The sequence below is a fragment of the Sorex fumeus genome, unplaced genomic scaffold (genome assembly GCF_029834395.1).
Source record: "Sorex fumeus unplaced genomic scaffold, SorFum_2.1 ptg000035l, whole genome shotgun sequence".
Taxonomy (NCBI): domain Eukaryota; kingdom Metazoa; phylum Chordata; class Mammalia; order Eulipotyphla; family Soricidae; genus Sorex; species Sorex fumeus.
Genome location: NW_026606092.1, coordinates 22,788,636 through 22,804,868, shown reverse-complemented (window position 1 = coordinate 22,804,868; position 16,233 = coordinate 22,788,636). Strand labels below are relative to the sequence as shown.

The 16,233-nt window shown below is 37.8% G+C and overlaps 1 protein-coding gene and 1 pseudogene across 1 annotated transcript in view; one reads left to right on the top strand and one right to left on the bottom strand.

The window, feature by feature from the left end:
• Positions 1-16,233, top strand: part of ARHGAP15 (Rho GTPase activating protein 15) — a 759,615-nt gene that overhangs the window by 43,384 nt on the left and 699,998 nt on the right. The window lies entirely within an intron of this gene.
• On the bottom strand, positions 6,954-7,986 carry LOC130026915 (UBX domain-containing protein 2B-like; annotated as a pseudogene).

Genomic DNA, 16,233 nt, shown 5'->3' with positions numbered 1-16,233 from the left:
ATTTCAATCAGATAATATTTGACAAGTAGTCAAGTAATATCATTTACTTTACATTTGTTACCGATTGAACTTAAATTGGAGGCCTTGAAACTTTGTTAGAATTTCTTCTTTGTTTAATTGACATGTGATATCTTTTAAGAAATGAAACATCACAAAAATGATACAGTCTCAGCTCCTTTTAGCAAACCAACATTTCTTTGTATGGAGCAGCTGCTTGAATAAGTCAGAAGCTGTGTGTCTTGGTGCAGAGAAGACACATGCTCTTGAGGGGAAAAAAATTCCTTTGAGACAAAGATCTAAGGACTCTCAGAGATCTCTAGACTTGTATCATTCATGTTGAAAATAACCTAAAGATGTGTTCTATTTGGACAAAATAGTGTTTTTCTTTCTCTTCTTTCAATTGAAATAGCATTGATATTCATGTAGATATCAAAAATCCTGGCATCATAATTGCCCAAAGAACAAGCAAAAGTTGAGCGGAAGCAGTTGATGCCCTTCTAGATGAAACAAATGTTTATTACTTTACAGTAGTTGAATCAGACTTCCTTCACTGACCATGTTACCTATCTGATATTTGAGTAGGCAGTGCTAGTTTTAGTAAACATCTCAAACATTTTTACATGCTCACTAGGACCTAAAAAGATGCCTGAGTTGTCACAGGTATCTATAAAATACACGTATCCTTTGAGTAAGAATTTTCCATAGCACAGTAGGTAGGGTGTTTGCCTTGCATGTGACCGACCCGGGTTCGATTCCTCTGCCTCTCTCAGAGAGCCTAGCAAGCTACTGAGAGTATTCTGCCTGCATGGCAGAGCCTGGCAAGCTCCTCCTGGCGTATTCCATATGCCAAAAATAGTAACAAGTCTCACAATGGAGAGGTTACTGGTGCCCGCTCAAGCAAATCAATGAACAATGGGAGGACAGTGCTACAAGTAGGAATAAGGTTTGGAAATTGGATAAACAAACAAACAAACAAAAATTCTTTAATACAATTACTACGTAATTATATCATGTAAAATACATTTGTTACATAAACTATGCTTTGGAAAAAACATTACCTTTTGTTGATAACCAGAGTATTTAGTTCCCCTTTGACGCACAAATTTATAATCATAAATCAAAGTCATGGATAGATGTGGCACACCTCTCTTCCTGAAGTGATCTCCCCAGGTTCAATCAGAACTGTCATTGGCAAGTGTCACAAATGGTTATAATGCCTTTGTTTATTACCTCTTAATTTTATACAGGTTTTTATCTCAACTGGTGACATTTGACCCATGATTAGAAATCATTTTTAGACATTGTAAGTTGTGTGTATCATCCTTTTAAGTAAATATGTATGGTTACCTTCATAGTGCTTTGTTACTCTGTAAGAACAACTAGGATTCTAAAAATTATGAATATAAACTAGTGTTGGACAAGCAAGTGAAAATATTGCCTTCTTTTACTATTATTCTAGGCAGACTTATTATTTTTTATCTTCTGAGCACACTGTGAATGAATATAAAAATAACATATATGTAATTTATTTTAAGTACTATGATAGGAAATGGGATGGAGCAATAGCACAGTGAGTAGGGAGTTTGCCTTGCACACAAACAACATGGCTGAACCGAGTTCAATTCCTCTGCCCCTCTCAGAGAGCTCGGCAAACTACTGAGAGTATCTCGCCCGCACAGCAAAGTCTGGCAAGCTACCTGTGATGTATTTGATATGCCAAACACAGTAACAACAAAATCTCAAACGGAGACGTTACTGGGCCCGCTCAAGAAAATCGATGAACAATGGGATGACAGTGTCAGTGATAGGAGAATACTCAAATATTATAGAAAATTACTATTAAAATTATATCACTAGCACGTTAAAGTCTCTTTACAGGCCTTAATAGGTAGTTTTTGAACTGTTCTGTGTATTCTTTGGCTTTTGAGTATCACATTTCAGAAAATCAATTCCTAATTCCAACCTGTCTACTGAACCCATTTCAGTCAAATCATCTTGAAGTCTTAACTAACAATTCTTAGTTTACATATGTTTCTAATACTTAGACCAATAATCATCTTTAGTGTCTGATACTGACCTAAAAACTTGTTAGCCTTCATCTTTACCTCTGACCAATTAGCTTTATTATTTTAATAATACAAATATTTACTTTTTTTGGAACATATATAATTTGTTTGGTTCTGTGCTAACTGCTAAACAGACAGATTCCATGAAATATTCACACCAACAAATAGATGATGGAACTGGAATGTGACTCCAAACATGCTTAATAAAAAAACGCCCAAATTATTGTGAGCTAGAGAGTTGAATTATAGAACATAAGCCCTAAAATCTTGCCCTGTGAAATGCTCTCAGTGAGATTGATAATCTTTTAGGTTCAGCTTGAACAAGTAAAGGCATTGCATCAAATGTATGTTTAAGTTTGAGCAAATAAGATTATTTAACGTTAAACAACAAACTAAAACGCAATCTTCTATAACATTTTGCCCAACTGGCTTTTTCCTCATTTGAACTACTATCATTAATAATGTAATTCACCAATTGTGTATTTTATTATGCACAACTTCATTCTGCTTTATTTTGAAAACTTATTACTCTTCGTTATTGTTCATGTTCGTTACTGTTATGTGTTCACATTGATTATTTCCTACTAAAGGAAAACTTCTTAAAGACATTTTACTGACTTAAATAGGATTTGGCTAAAATAAAGGTTCTTTTAAAGTTAAAATCCTTTAAAAATTTCAAAATCTTTTGTAGGTTATAGTGCCTAATGATGCATTTTCTCATTTTAGAGCAGAATGATTCTATACACAAAGGGAAAACATGATCATCAGAGTAGAAAAATATATAATCTAGAGATAAGGAGCAAGAACCTAGTTTGATTGGGAAAATATTGATAGTTCATTAATACTTTAACAATGAAGAGTCATGATTAATTGACTGAAAGACATACCTCTATTCACTACTGGTCTTGTTGTACAGAAAGCCTGGTGCCTGCCGAGCTCAAACTAGGCAAGTATTCCTCTACTGCACAGGTGATATATATTTAGACAGCCAAAATAATTTAGTCCTAACCTCATGGGAAGGGGGGCGTTCCGGTCCATCCTTCATGCCCTACTGAGGTCACCATTTGCCCCCCGCGAGCGGCTCTCCAGCACAGCCACGGCCCCAGAAGCACAAGGACTTAATGCAGAACCCGGCAGCTTGGAGCAGAAAAGTGAATGGACTATGCGTTAATCCAGGCCATCATGTCTGTCCGGAGGGGAAAGGGTGTTGCCCCATTCGCCCTTTCCTCCCTGGAAAGAAAGATGGCGGCCGCATGGGAGCCTTGTGGACAGCAGGTATGAGCCGGGGGTGTGGGGGCGACTAAAACCTCATGGGAAGGGGGGCGTTTTGGTCCGCCCTTCACGCCCTACCGCGGCCACCAGTTGCCCCCCACGAGTGGCTCTCCAGCACGGCCACGACTCCAGAGCACAGAAACCAATTTCTTAACTATCTGACTTTCAGTAGAAATACTTCCAGGGTCAATAAGTAAAATAGCAGAAATCCAAAACCAACATTTAATTCTTGAACCCAGCTGTAGAAAGCAAATCACTTCACAATGCTTTTTCAGCATGTCTGATTGGGGGGGGGGGGGGGTAAACTCTAAATAATAGTGGTGAATCTTTTATTGAAACAATGAATCTAATCAAAGCAGATAGAGTGTTAACTAGAATTTATCTGCCTCACAGGGACTCGGAGGGGTGGAGGATTGGGTTTTATTGGGGTTATTCATGGTAAAAAATAAGTATTGGTAAAGGGAAATGTGTTTGATATTTGCATGACTGATGCCTAAACCTGAAAGCTTTGTAACCTTTCCCACAGTGATTCAATAAATAAATAAAATTTTAAAAAAATTAAAAAAAATAATTTAGTCCTATATCAGTACCACATCTCTTTATATTCATTCAGAGACTGAAACTCCAACAATTAAAAAAAAAACACAGTAGAGAGATTAGGCTTCTGTCAGTAGAATAAGGCATACTTGAAATTGCCATTACTATAAATATACTGCTAAATATAAAACTAGAGTTACCATGAGCAGGAGTAGAAGGGAGGGTGGGGACTTAATTATTTTAATTAAGTATGTGTTATACATATATCCTGTATACATATAATTAGTTCACCAGAGAAAAAGGCAGAGAAAGCAGGTAATGATTCTACTTGTGCCTCAGAATTATCCTGTGAGCTAAACATTTGAGAGAGAATTGTATTTGTCATACTACTTTCAAATTAAACATAACTTTAAAATGAAAATTTAGTCATTCATTTGGATAATGGATTTAGTCTACAAGTAGTCATATGGTAGTTTATAGCTAACTCAGGTTGCATTTGGTTTCATTTAACAGATAAATAGCACTGATTTAAATAATAATGGACTTTTTAAAAAACATTAATGAGAGATAATCATTCCCTAGAAGCCATAATACTTGATATATATATATATATATATATATATATATATATATGAGTACTCCTATTTATTCAGCCACTGAGTAGCTGACTGAATTGGGAATGAACTCCACCTTACATTTTTTTCATTTTTTATAATTTTATTTATTGAATCACCGTGACAGCAGTTAAAAAGCTTTCGGGCTTAGGTCTCGGTCTTATAATGAAACACCCATACTTCCACCAGTGCCCATTCTCCACCACCAAAAACCCAAGTATATCCCTATCCCACACTCTCCCCCTACCTGTGGGGCAGATGATTTTCACATTACTCTCTCTCTCTACTTTGATCACATTCAATATTTTGACACCAGATGTACCATTATTATTTGGGATTTTACCCCAACACTCAGATCTGCTGAAAAGGCAACATTAGACAATTTGTTTTCTATTGCTGGTTAAGAATAACATACATACGTAGTTGCAGTAGTGGCCGCAGATTTTGAAATTCTGAAATTTAAACACTTAAGTCTGGAGGGATTTCTGCCAAAACCTGCTGGGTTCCGAGATTTGTTCCTGAGTCTCTGGGATCATGGTCATTGAGCAGCTTGATCAGGAGCCAGAAAGGCCGTTCTTGGGCAGCGACTCGAGGTCTCGGAATAGGGAGGAAAGGGCCAGCTCCACCCCCATACCATGAGGCCCCACATGTCTCATCACTGAAGGTCCAATCCTGACTGTTTAGTGGACTCTGGAGGACGGCGGCCACTGAGCCACCAAGGAGGATCAGGCAGAGGGACAACACCCTTTCCCCTCTGGGGTGGCCTGGTGACAGTAACCTACTGTGGGTTCCAGACTAATTTCTGCCAAAAGCCACTGGGTTCCAAGATTTGTTTCTGAGTCTCTGGGATCATGGCCATTAAGCAGGTTGATCAGGAGCCAGAGAGGTCATTCATGGGTGACAATTTGGGGTCTCATTGGGGTGGGGAGGAAAGGGCCAGCTCGAACCCCACCCTGTGAGGTCCCGCGTGTCTTGTCACTGTGGGCCCAAACCTGACTGTCCTGAGGATGGCAGCCCAAACCTGACCGTCCTGAGGATGGCAGCCACTGGGTCGCTAGGAGGAACAGGCCAAGGCATGAAACCTATTCCCACCTGAATTGGCCCAGCGCTGCTAACCTACTGCAGGGACTGGACGCATTTCTGCCAAAAGCCATTGGGTGTTGAGATTGTTTCTGCATCTCTGGGATCATGGCCATTAAGCAGTTCGATCAGGAACCAGAGAGGCCATGCCTCCAATTAGATAGCTGAGCCAGATATGGTTTATGGGTGTGTCTTCCATATACCTAACTTTTGGCCATTTACTTTCTTGGTAAACTTTGCCCCAAGTTTTTCGGGTCTGTCCAAAGGCACAGCAGCAATTTTGGGGTATCTGGAAGTCTGAAGGTGCCATCAGACTGCTGATGCACTCACCTCACAGGTACAGATTGACCTGCTGGTGGCACCATACCTCCCTATACTTTATATATAAATATATATATATACATACATATATATATATGTTAGTGAGACAGACTTCTCTCTATCATCATCTTAAAAATGTCTCCTGGCCACCAGATGGTTGTTTTACATTTAGTTTTTCAACTGCAAGAAAGAAGATAAGCAAAGGGCAACAGACCCGTGCATGCTAAACCTACTATATTTAAAATAGCTTATATGAAAAACACACTCAATTATGTCTGCTAAATTCCCACAGTTCAAAACTATCACACATTCAAATTTAGATTCTTGGAAGGTAGACGAATGTAATTTTTAATAAGAATATGTTGTTGCTACAGAAAAAATGTAAGTTAAAGATAGCAGCTATCAAATGATCAGAGTTAATTGACAGAGTAGTTTAAGGGTGAGGTGGAAACAGGGAATTTTCTTAGATATGCAAGGGTTTGTAATATACTCTAAGATATTGAAGTAATTTGATGGTAAATAATTTTAAATACAAAGAATTTCTTTAGGACTCTATTTGGTGAAAATTAGTCAGAAGAAGATGAAATGACAATAAAAAGGAGGTAATGCTATTAAGGACTCTAAATAGTTTTTTGACCCTATAAATTGTGTTTTCCTTATGCTAAATTCATGGAGTGGAGACAAGAAAATCAAAAAAAATAAGAAAATTATGAACATAAAGCTTAAAAAAGACATGCAGGTACATTAAATGTGGGTGAGAAGGAAATTGAGAGGCTACCAGCTGGATAGATGAAGAAATTTGAATTGATGGAAAGAACGAAGAATGGGACAAAGTGAAATGTCAGGTGGTCAGATACAGATTTTGGAAGGTTAAAGTTTCAATGACTATAAAATATAGTGTTTTTTAACTTTTTACACCTCATAATTAGGCTCTAATTCCAGTTCCAGTCTACTATTTACAAATATGGTGTTGCCTATGCTTCAGACATAAACTGTACTCATTTTTATGTTATAATATGGCACAATATACTTCCTGAATGCTTATAGCATGATTGGAACAGTATCACTTAAGTTGCTGGAGAATCACAGTGTTAAGCATCTTGTAGTGTAAGGTTTTCATTTGTCAGCTCTTTGTTTGGAAAGGAAGTCCCAAGAATAGTCAAGAGTGGCAAATTCAGGACGGTGCCATGCAACAAACTCTCAAACATCCAGGATCCTGTGTGTAATGTTGGATCTTTGTATCAAACAAGTCCCATCAGTTAACCTGATTTGAATTTTTATTGTTGGCACTGAATCATCAATAACAACAACTGCATTAAGTAAGTATTGATTTGTCCTCTTCTTCAGGGGAAGAAGGTGTACTTATTATTTCAGGTGTAAGGCTAAGAAAGAGTTCAAACAAAACTCTGAATACACAAAACCTTCCAAGTTTTTGTCCTTCTCCACTAAAAGCCTTGAATCTCAATCTAGGTTTTACATATTCTTGATGTTGATGATCTTCCATATCCAAATTTACTTGACCACCCTGAATCAGTCAGTCACTGACGTTCCAGGGGAATTTCACCTTTCTTAATAGATTCCAGAAATTGAGCATTAGTTGAGTCATTGTAAGGTCACAATTCTCCATCAGCTAAACTGAAACCATTACTCCAGAGTTTAAGTAAAATCTGAACATCTTGCAACTGAGTTTTGCCATAGATGTATTCAGATCTCTTACATCAGATCATCTTGCCATAGATGTATTCAGATCTCTGTAACCTCCACCTGAAAATGACTTAGAACTCTCATCACCTTTTGTGGCTTCGCTCAGAGGAGCAGCACCAAGTTCTTTTGCGTCTTTGAAAAGTTCATTTACAATATTCCCAGTTGAGGGTTGAACTTTATGTGATCCGCTGTATTCATGTTCATTTGAATAGAACCTGTAAGGTGTTCTTGGGATTGTGAAGACCAAAGCTTGAGGCCACTCAGATTTGGAAGATTTACATTTCATATCATCTTCATATAATTCTGCCAAGGCCAACTGCAGATCCCACACTCTGGGAGGCCATTGGCGGCCTCTCGCATGGCTCTGCTCCACCACCACCACCCTCCACCATCTTCCCTCTGCCATCACACACACACACACACACACACACACACACACACACACACACATTTTCAATTGCAAGACCAGTTTTGGTTAATAATTTTAACTATTAAGACAAAACCAATGTTTTTCATGCTGGTATTAATTTAGCAATATCTGCAGGCAAAATTACCAAGACCTTTTTTTTTTTTGCTTTTTGGGTCACACCCAGCAATGCACAGGGGTTACTCCTGGCTCTGCACTAGGGAGTTACTTCTGGTGGTGCTCGGGGGACCATATGGGATGCTGGGAATCGAACCCAGGTCGGCCGCGTGCAAGGCAAATGCCCTACCCGCTGTGCTATCTCTCCAGTCCCTCTAATAAAGTTTCTTGAGGCTGCATTGGTCAGCAGCCATTGAGAAATATTCTTATGATGAGCTGGGGAGGTAATTCAAAGTGCTAGCTCTCATGCTTTGTCTGAGGAGGGTTGGGTTGACTCCTGGTTCCACATGACCTTGCAAGTACCCCAGGGAGCAAACCCTAGCAATGCACCAGAACAACAGCCCCCATTGGGTGTGGTCCCCCATCCCCCTCCCCCCAAAATAAACTTATGTTGGAGCTATTTGAATTACCAGGACTGGAGCAATAGCACAGGGAGTAGGGCATTTGCCTTGCAGGCGGCCAACCTAGGTTCAATTCCTCCCTCTCTTTTGGAGACCCCAGCAAGCTACCGAGAGTATCCAGCCTGCATGGCAGAGCCTGGCAAGCTCCCATTGGCGTGTTCGATATGCCAAAAATAGTAACAACAAGTCTCACAATGGAGATGTTACCAGTGCCTGCTCCAGCAAGTCGATGAACAACAGGAGGACAGTGCTACAGACAATGCCTTTTTATGTCTGTGACAGTCTAGAGATGAATACCAACTGATATAAGGAACAATCAACAACCAATGATGTGAGTTTTGAGCTCAAATGCTTGACATGTCTAGGAGAAAGGATTTCTTTCTTTTACATTTTTTGTCAACTACCAGCACATGATACTTAATACCACATATATAAATACATCTCATTGGGACAAAGTATAAACATAAAACTTGCCTTAACCTTGCAAGTCAGCCTGCAAAGAAGTTAAAGGCATGAATAAAAAAAAATGGGCATAAGTGAGAATAAATGAAAAACTTCAAGAATTAAGAGATTCCTAATAATAGTTAAATTAGAATGTTCATATTTCAATTTAGTAGTGTAAATGCAGTTTCCTCAAAGATAAAGGTACTTCAAAAGAATGGAGATGTGAACCTAATGAAAAGTTACTGAACCTAAATGTTATATATGACCTAAAGGTATAATAAAAGCAGAAATATTGTTTCATTTGTGTTTTACATGTAATATATAATCATATTCATTTGTATAGATATAACAATAATCCATACATATTCAAATCTATTTCTAGTGTAATCTAAGGTGTATTAGATACCTTTGTTTAACATGATACGATGGTTTTAATGTCCTCATAGAAGGAAATCAAAATTTCCTTTGCACTTATTCCTCACATAACAGGCCTCATATCTATTTCAAGAAAAGCAATCTTGCAAGATTACAAAGAATGCTGAAAAAGTCAATGTGTCTAGAAAATGATAACAGGTTTTAACATGTAAAGTAAGTGATCAAAGAAAGACACAAAAGATAAACATAAAAGTAGAGATTTTTTTTTTTTTTTTTCCCCTTTATTTTATTTTTTTTAAAGTTGTAGATTTACAATTTTTTGTGCTTTGGTTTCAATTATACAATGATCAGATACCCATCCCTCCACCAGTGCCCATTTTCCACCGCCATGGATAATATCCCTCCCACCCCCATCCCCCCATCCCCCCGTCTCTGTGGCAGGGCAATCCCCTGTGTTCTCTCTCTCCTTTTGGGTGTTGTGGTCTGCAAAAGAGGCATTGAGTGGCAAACATGTTCAGTCCATAGTCTACTTTCGACGTGCATCTCCCCTCCTGGGAGGATCCTCCAAACATCCTTTATTTGGTGCTCCCTTCTCTATCTGAATAGCCCTTTCCTCTAGGATACCCGGCTGGCCTCTAAGTTATGGAGTAATCCTCCTGGTGCTGATCTCAGCTATTCTTGGGTATTAATCTCATACTTTGTTACTTTATATCCCCCAGATGAATGCAATCTTTCTATGTCTATCCCTCTCTTTCTGACTCATTTCGCTTAGCATGATACTTTCCATATTGTACCACTTGTATGTAAATTTCATGACTTCATCTTTTCTAAGAGCTACATAGTACTCCATTGTGTAGATGTACCAAAGTTTCTTTAACCAGTCATCTGTTCTTGGGCATTCAGGTTTCTTCCAGTTTCTGGCTATTGTAAAGAGGGCTGCAATGAACAAACAAGTGCAGATGTCACTTCGACTATACATTTTTGCCTCTCTGGGATATATTCCCAGGAGTGGTATTGCTGGGTCAAATGGGAGCTCAATTTCTAATTTTTTGAGAATCGTCCATACTGTTTTCCAGAAGGGCTGAACCAGTGGACATTCCCACCAACAGTGAAGGAGTGTCCCTTTCTCGCCACATCCACGCCAGCATCGGTTGCTTTTGTTCTTTTTGATGTGGGCCAGTCTCTGAGGTGTGAGATGGTATCTCATTGTGGTTTTGATCTGCATCTCCCTGATGATTAATGATGTAGAGCATTTTCTCATGTGCTTTTTTGCCATTCGGATTTCTTCTTTGAGAAAGTTTCTGTTCATTTCATTGCCCCATTTTTGGATGGGGTTGGATGTTTTCTTCTTGTGGAGTTTAACCAGTATTTTGTATATCCTGGATATCAACCCCTTGTCAGATGTGTATTCGGTGAATATCCTTTCCCATTCTGTAGACTGTCTTTGTATTTTGGTCACTGTTTCTTTGGAGGTGCAGAAGCTTCTTAGTTTAAGATAGTCCCATTTATCTATCTCTGTTTTCACTTGCTCGGCCAGTGGCGTGGCATCTTTGAAGATACCATTAGCTTCAATGTCATGGAGGGTTTTGCCAACTTTATCTTCAATGTACCTTATCGTTTCTGGTCTGATGTTGAGGTCTTTAATCCATTTTGATCTTACTTTTGTACATGGTGTTAGGCAGAGTTCTGAGCCTATTTTTTTGCATGTAGCCGTCCAGTGATGCCAACACAATTTATTAAAGAGGCTTTCCTTACTCCACTTCACATTACTTGCACCTTTATCAAAGATTAGATGAGCATATGATTGAGGAGAGATGTCAGTGTATTCAACCCTGTTCCATTGGTCTGCAGTTCTGCCTTTGTTCCAGTACCATGCTGTTTTAATTATTACTGCTTTGTAGTACAGTTTGAAGTTCGGGAGGTTGATTCCTCCCATTTTCTTTTTCCCAAGAATTGCTTTAGCTATTCGTGGGGGCTTATTGTTCCATATAAATTTCAAGAGTGTTTGCTCCATTTCTTTGAAGAATGTCATGGGTATCCTTATAGGGATTGCATTGAATTTATACAATGCTTTCGGTAGTATTGCCATTTTGACAATGTTAAGTCTCCCGACCCATGAGCAGGGGATATCTTTCCATTTCCTCATGTCCTCTTTTATTTCCTGAAGTAGCGTTTTGTAGTTTTCTTTGTACAGGTCCTTTACTTCCTTAGTTAAGCTGATTCCTAGGTACTTGATTTTCTGGGGCACAATTGTGAATGGGATTGTTTTTTTCATGTTGCTTTCTTCTCTCTCACTGTTTGCGTATAGGAAAGCCATGGACTTTTGGGTATTGATTTTATAACCTGCAACTTTACTATACGAGTCTATTGTTTCTAAGAGTTTTTTGGTGGAAGTTATTGGGTTCTCTAAGTAGAGTATCATATCATCTGCGAATAGTGAGAGCTTGATTTCTTCCTTTCCTACCTGAATGCCCTTAATATCTTTTTCCTGCCGAATCGCTATTGCAAGTACTTCCAGTACTATATTGAACAGCAGTGGAGAGAGTGGGCATCCCTGTCTCGTCCCTGATCTTAGAGGGAAGGCTCTCAGTTTTTCCCCATTGAGGATGATGCTTGCTGTAGGCTTGTGGTAGATGGCTTTAATTATGTTGAGGAAGGTCCCCTCTATACCCATTTTGGCTAGGGTTTTCATCATAAAGGGGTGCTGGATCTTATCAAATGCTTTCTCTGCATCTATTGATATGATCATATGCTTTTTATCTTTTCTTTTGTTGATATGGTGAATTATGTTGATTGATTTCCGAATGTTGAACCATCCTTGCATCCCTGGGATGAATCCTACTTGGTCATGGTGTATGATCTTTTTGATGAGTAGTTGGATTCTATTTGCTAGTAGTTTGTTGAGGATCTTTGCATCTGTGTTCATCAGGGATATCGGCCTGTAATTCTCTTTCTTTGTGGTATCTCTGTCTGCTTTTGGTATCAGTGTGATATTTGCTTCGTAGAAACTGTTTGGAAGTGTTTTTGATATTTCAATTTCGTGGAAAAGCTTAAAGAGCATTGGGAGTAAGTCCTCTTTAAAGATTTGGAAGAATTCACTAGTGAATCCATCCGGGCCAGGACTTTTGTGCTTGGGGAGACTTTTTATTACCATTTCAATTTCCTTGATGGTGATAGGTCTGTTCAGGTATTCCAGGTCTTCTTGGTTCAGCCTTGGGAGTCTGTAGGAGTCTAGGAATTTATCCATTTCCTCGAGGTTTTGATGTTCCGTGGCATAAAGCTTCTCAAAGTACTCCCTGAGGATCCTCTGAATTTCTGTGGTTTCTGTTGTAATGACCCCCTTTTCATTTCTGATTCGGTTTATTAGGGTTTTCTCTCTCCCTTTCTTTGTGAGTTTTGCTAGAGGCTTATCGATCTTGTTAATTTTCTCAAAGAACCAGCTCTTGGTTTCATTGATCTTTCGGATTGTTTTTTGGGTTTCCATCTCGTTAATCTCTGCTCTGAGTTTTATTATTTCCTTTCTCCTGTTCGGGTTGTGCTCCTTTTTTTGGTCCTTCTCCAAGCTCTTAAGCTGTGAGGTTAGGTTACTTATGTGTGCTCGCTCCTCCTTCCTGAGGAATGCTTGTAGAGCTATAAACTTTCCTCTTAACACAGCCTTTGCTGTGTCCCATAAGTTTTGGTAACTCGTGTTCTCATTTTCATTCATTTCTAGGAATCTTTTGATTTCCTCTTTGATTTCCTGTCTAATCCACTTGTTGTTCAATAGTGCACTGTTTAATTTCCAGGTGTTTGATTTAGTTTTCTGTTTTTGTGTGTGATTTACTTCTAATTTCAGCGCATTATGGTCTGAGAAGATTGTTGATACAATCTCTACCTTCTTAATTTTATGGAGGCATGTTTTGTGGCTCAGCATGTGGTCTATCTTGGAGAATGTTCCATGTACGCTTGAGAAGAATGTGTATTCAGCTTTTTGTGGATGAAGTGTCCTGTATATATCTACTAAGTCCCTTTCTTCCATTGTTTCCCTCAAATGAAGTATGTCCTTGCTAAGCTTGAGTCTGGTTGATCTATCAAGAGGTGACAAAGCAGTGTTGAAGTCTCCCACTAGTATTGTGTTGCTATTGATGTCTTTTTCCAAATCTATGAGTAGTTGTTTTAAGTACTTTGCTGGTCTCTCATTAGGTGCATATACATTTATTATTGTAAGTTCTTCCTGTTGTACAGATCCTCTGATCAATAAGTAATGGCCTTCACTGTCTCTTATGACCTTCCTCACTCTGAAATCAATGTGGTCTGATATAAGGATGGCTACCCCAGCTTTTTTATGGGAGCTGTTTGCCTGTAGGATTGTTTTCCAGCCTTTGACTCTGAGTCTGTGTTTGCTTTGACTATTGAGATGCGTTTCTTGCAGGCAGCAGAATGTTGGGTTCAATTTTCTAATCCATCCTGCCACTCTATGTCTTTTAATTGGTGCGTTTAGCCCATTGACATTGAGAGAGATTATTGTTATGGGATTTTGTCCTATTGTTATGTTAAAATTGGGTGTATTTGAGGGGCCTTTCTTGCCTTAAAGTAGCCCATTTAGTTGTTCTTGTAACCATGGTTTTGAGTCTATGAAGTTCCTTAGCTGTTGTTTGTCTGTGAAACTGTGTGTTGTTCCTTCTATTATGAATGAGAGTCTTGCTGGGAAAAGTATTTTGGGGGAGGCATTTATTTCATTGAGTTTTTTTACTATGTCCCACCACTGTTTTCGGGCCATGAGGGTTTCATCAGAAAAATCAGCTGTGAATTTTAAGGATGCTCCTTTGTAAGAGATTTCTTTCTTCGATCTTGCTGCTTTCAGAATTTTGTCTCTGTCTAAGGTTTTGGTCATTTTGATCAGAATGTGTAAAGTAGAGATTTTTAAAAAGTAAATAAACTCAGATAATAAAAAATAATCCACAAAGAAGTTTTTAAAAGCTTTTATTTTATCTTGGTGTTTCACTAATAAAAATAAAAAAAAAACTTATCTTGAGTAAATCTAGTGGACACTTTTTAAATTTTTCATTTGCAGTTGGCCCCAGGATAAAAAGATAAGCTCTATTAATTATAAAAGGTTAATGACATATTAATTCTTTGGAGATTGGTAATAATATCTGGACAAAGTTGCTTGGATCTTCTGCCCAAGTATATGATTGTACCTTAGCAGAAAATCACATGAACACGTCAAGAGTGTGTTTGATTTTACCCACTAAGAGAATAAAAGAAAATCCCCATAAGGAACATTATAAGATAATGGAATGAGTAAAATTAATCGTTTTTCAAAGGGTCTTTTCCAGTTTTGTTCGCTAGGTTTGAATTCCCTTTCCAATTTGACCCTCAAATATGCATTCTCTTATTGGAAGATGTGTCTGTGTTGACTATTACAAGAGCCCACTTTAAGTCAACTTGCATTTATCAAGCAATTCCCTCTCACCCAGATATTCCCAGTATAGTCACTACTAGTAATTCCCCTTTATTTTTACTCTCCATTTGTACCTGGTGAATTCCATATTATATTAATTCATAAAACTGGCTCTGCCAGACTCCCTACAGTTACAATTATTAAGGCTGTAACTGAAACAATATCTCTCATATTGATCTTCAACCAGAAGTTCTTGTCCTGAAGCTCTTGTTTCACATTAAGACACTAATTATTGCTTCAACCAAATGAGCAGTTTAATAATCACAAAAAAGCTGAATGAAACTATTTTGATCATCACCTCTGAGAGCTCTGTATTCCAGCATCTTTCACATCCATATTTGGCAAACACTTAACAGAGCATTTTTTTTTAAATAAAACTAACAAGTGCTTTTAAAACTCAATATTGCAACACAAATTATCTCATTTTTCATTTGATTTTGCCAGGAAATATTACCTGTTTACCATCTTTCTACTTGTCTTGTATGAGGTGATTTCAACTAAGACCCTAGTTAGATTCCTGGCACCACATATGGTCTTTTGAGCACTACTAGGAATGACCTGAGTAAAAAAAAAGGTGTAAGCTCTGAGATCTCAGGGTATGGTTTCCCTCAAAAAAAAAACAAAAAAAATATATATATATACACATATATATTTTACACATGCATATGTGTATATATTATAGTGGATAGAATATGTATGTAAGCATTATTTATCTGCATGTGTGTATATAAGTGTATATATATATATACATATATATATATACCCATACACACATATATACAATATCTCTAAATTTTTATACTTCCGGGCCATACAAAGACTGTCTAGAGACTATTTTTACTCTTCAGACTTTTTTAAAATGTTCTTTCTCTAAGAACTGAGGTGATTTAGAAATACTGTTGAATGATAGAAATTAAGGCACATTAGATTGCCTACCTGATTTGTTAAAAGATTTGGTATAAATTCATTATTGTAGTCCTTCTCCTATCTGGAGAAACAGTGGAACTACAAGGTACTATTATTATTATTATTATTTTTACATTTGTATGTCCTCCTGGAAAATGTAGAAAAATGATTCCATAATGAAGTCCTATTTCAATACAATGTATCCTGAAAAAGTATTAACGGTATTTTTGTAATTGATCAAATAGGGAAAAAATCTCTTTAGATATTAATTAGACATAGTAACATTATTCACTTTCGTGCTACAGGATTAACAACACTGTGGAGAATTTCTGTATCCAAGTTTTAAATCAACTTCACAATGTGGAGTACTAATTTTCCCTAGAAACCTGCAATGCATAATTTGGAAATGGACACTCCGTTTTGGTGGACTCATACACAGAAATAAAACAAGAGAGGGTTAAACAACATCAAGCCTGTAGTTTTATGG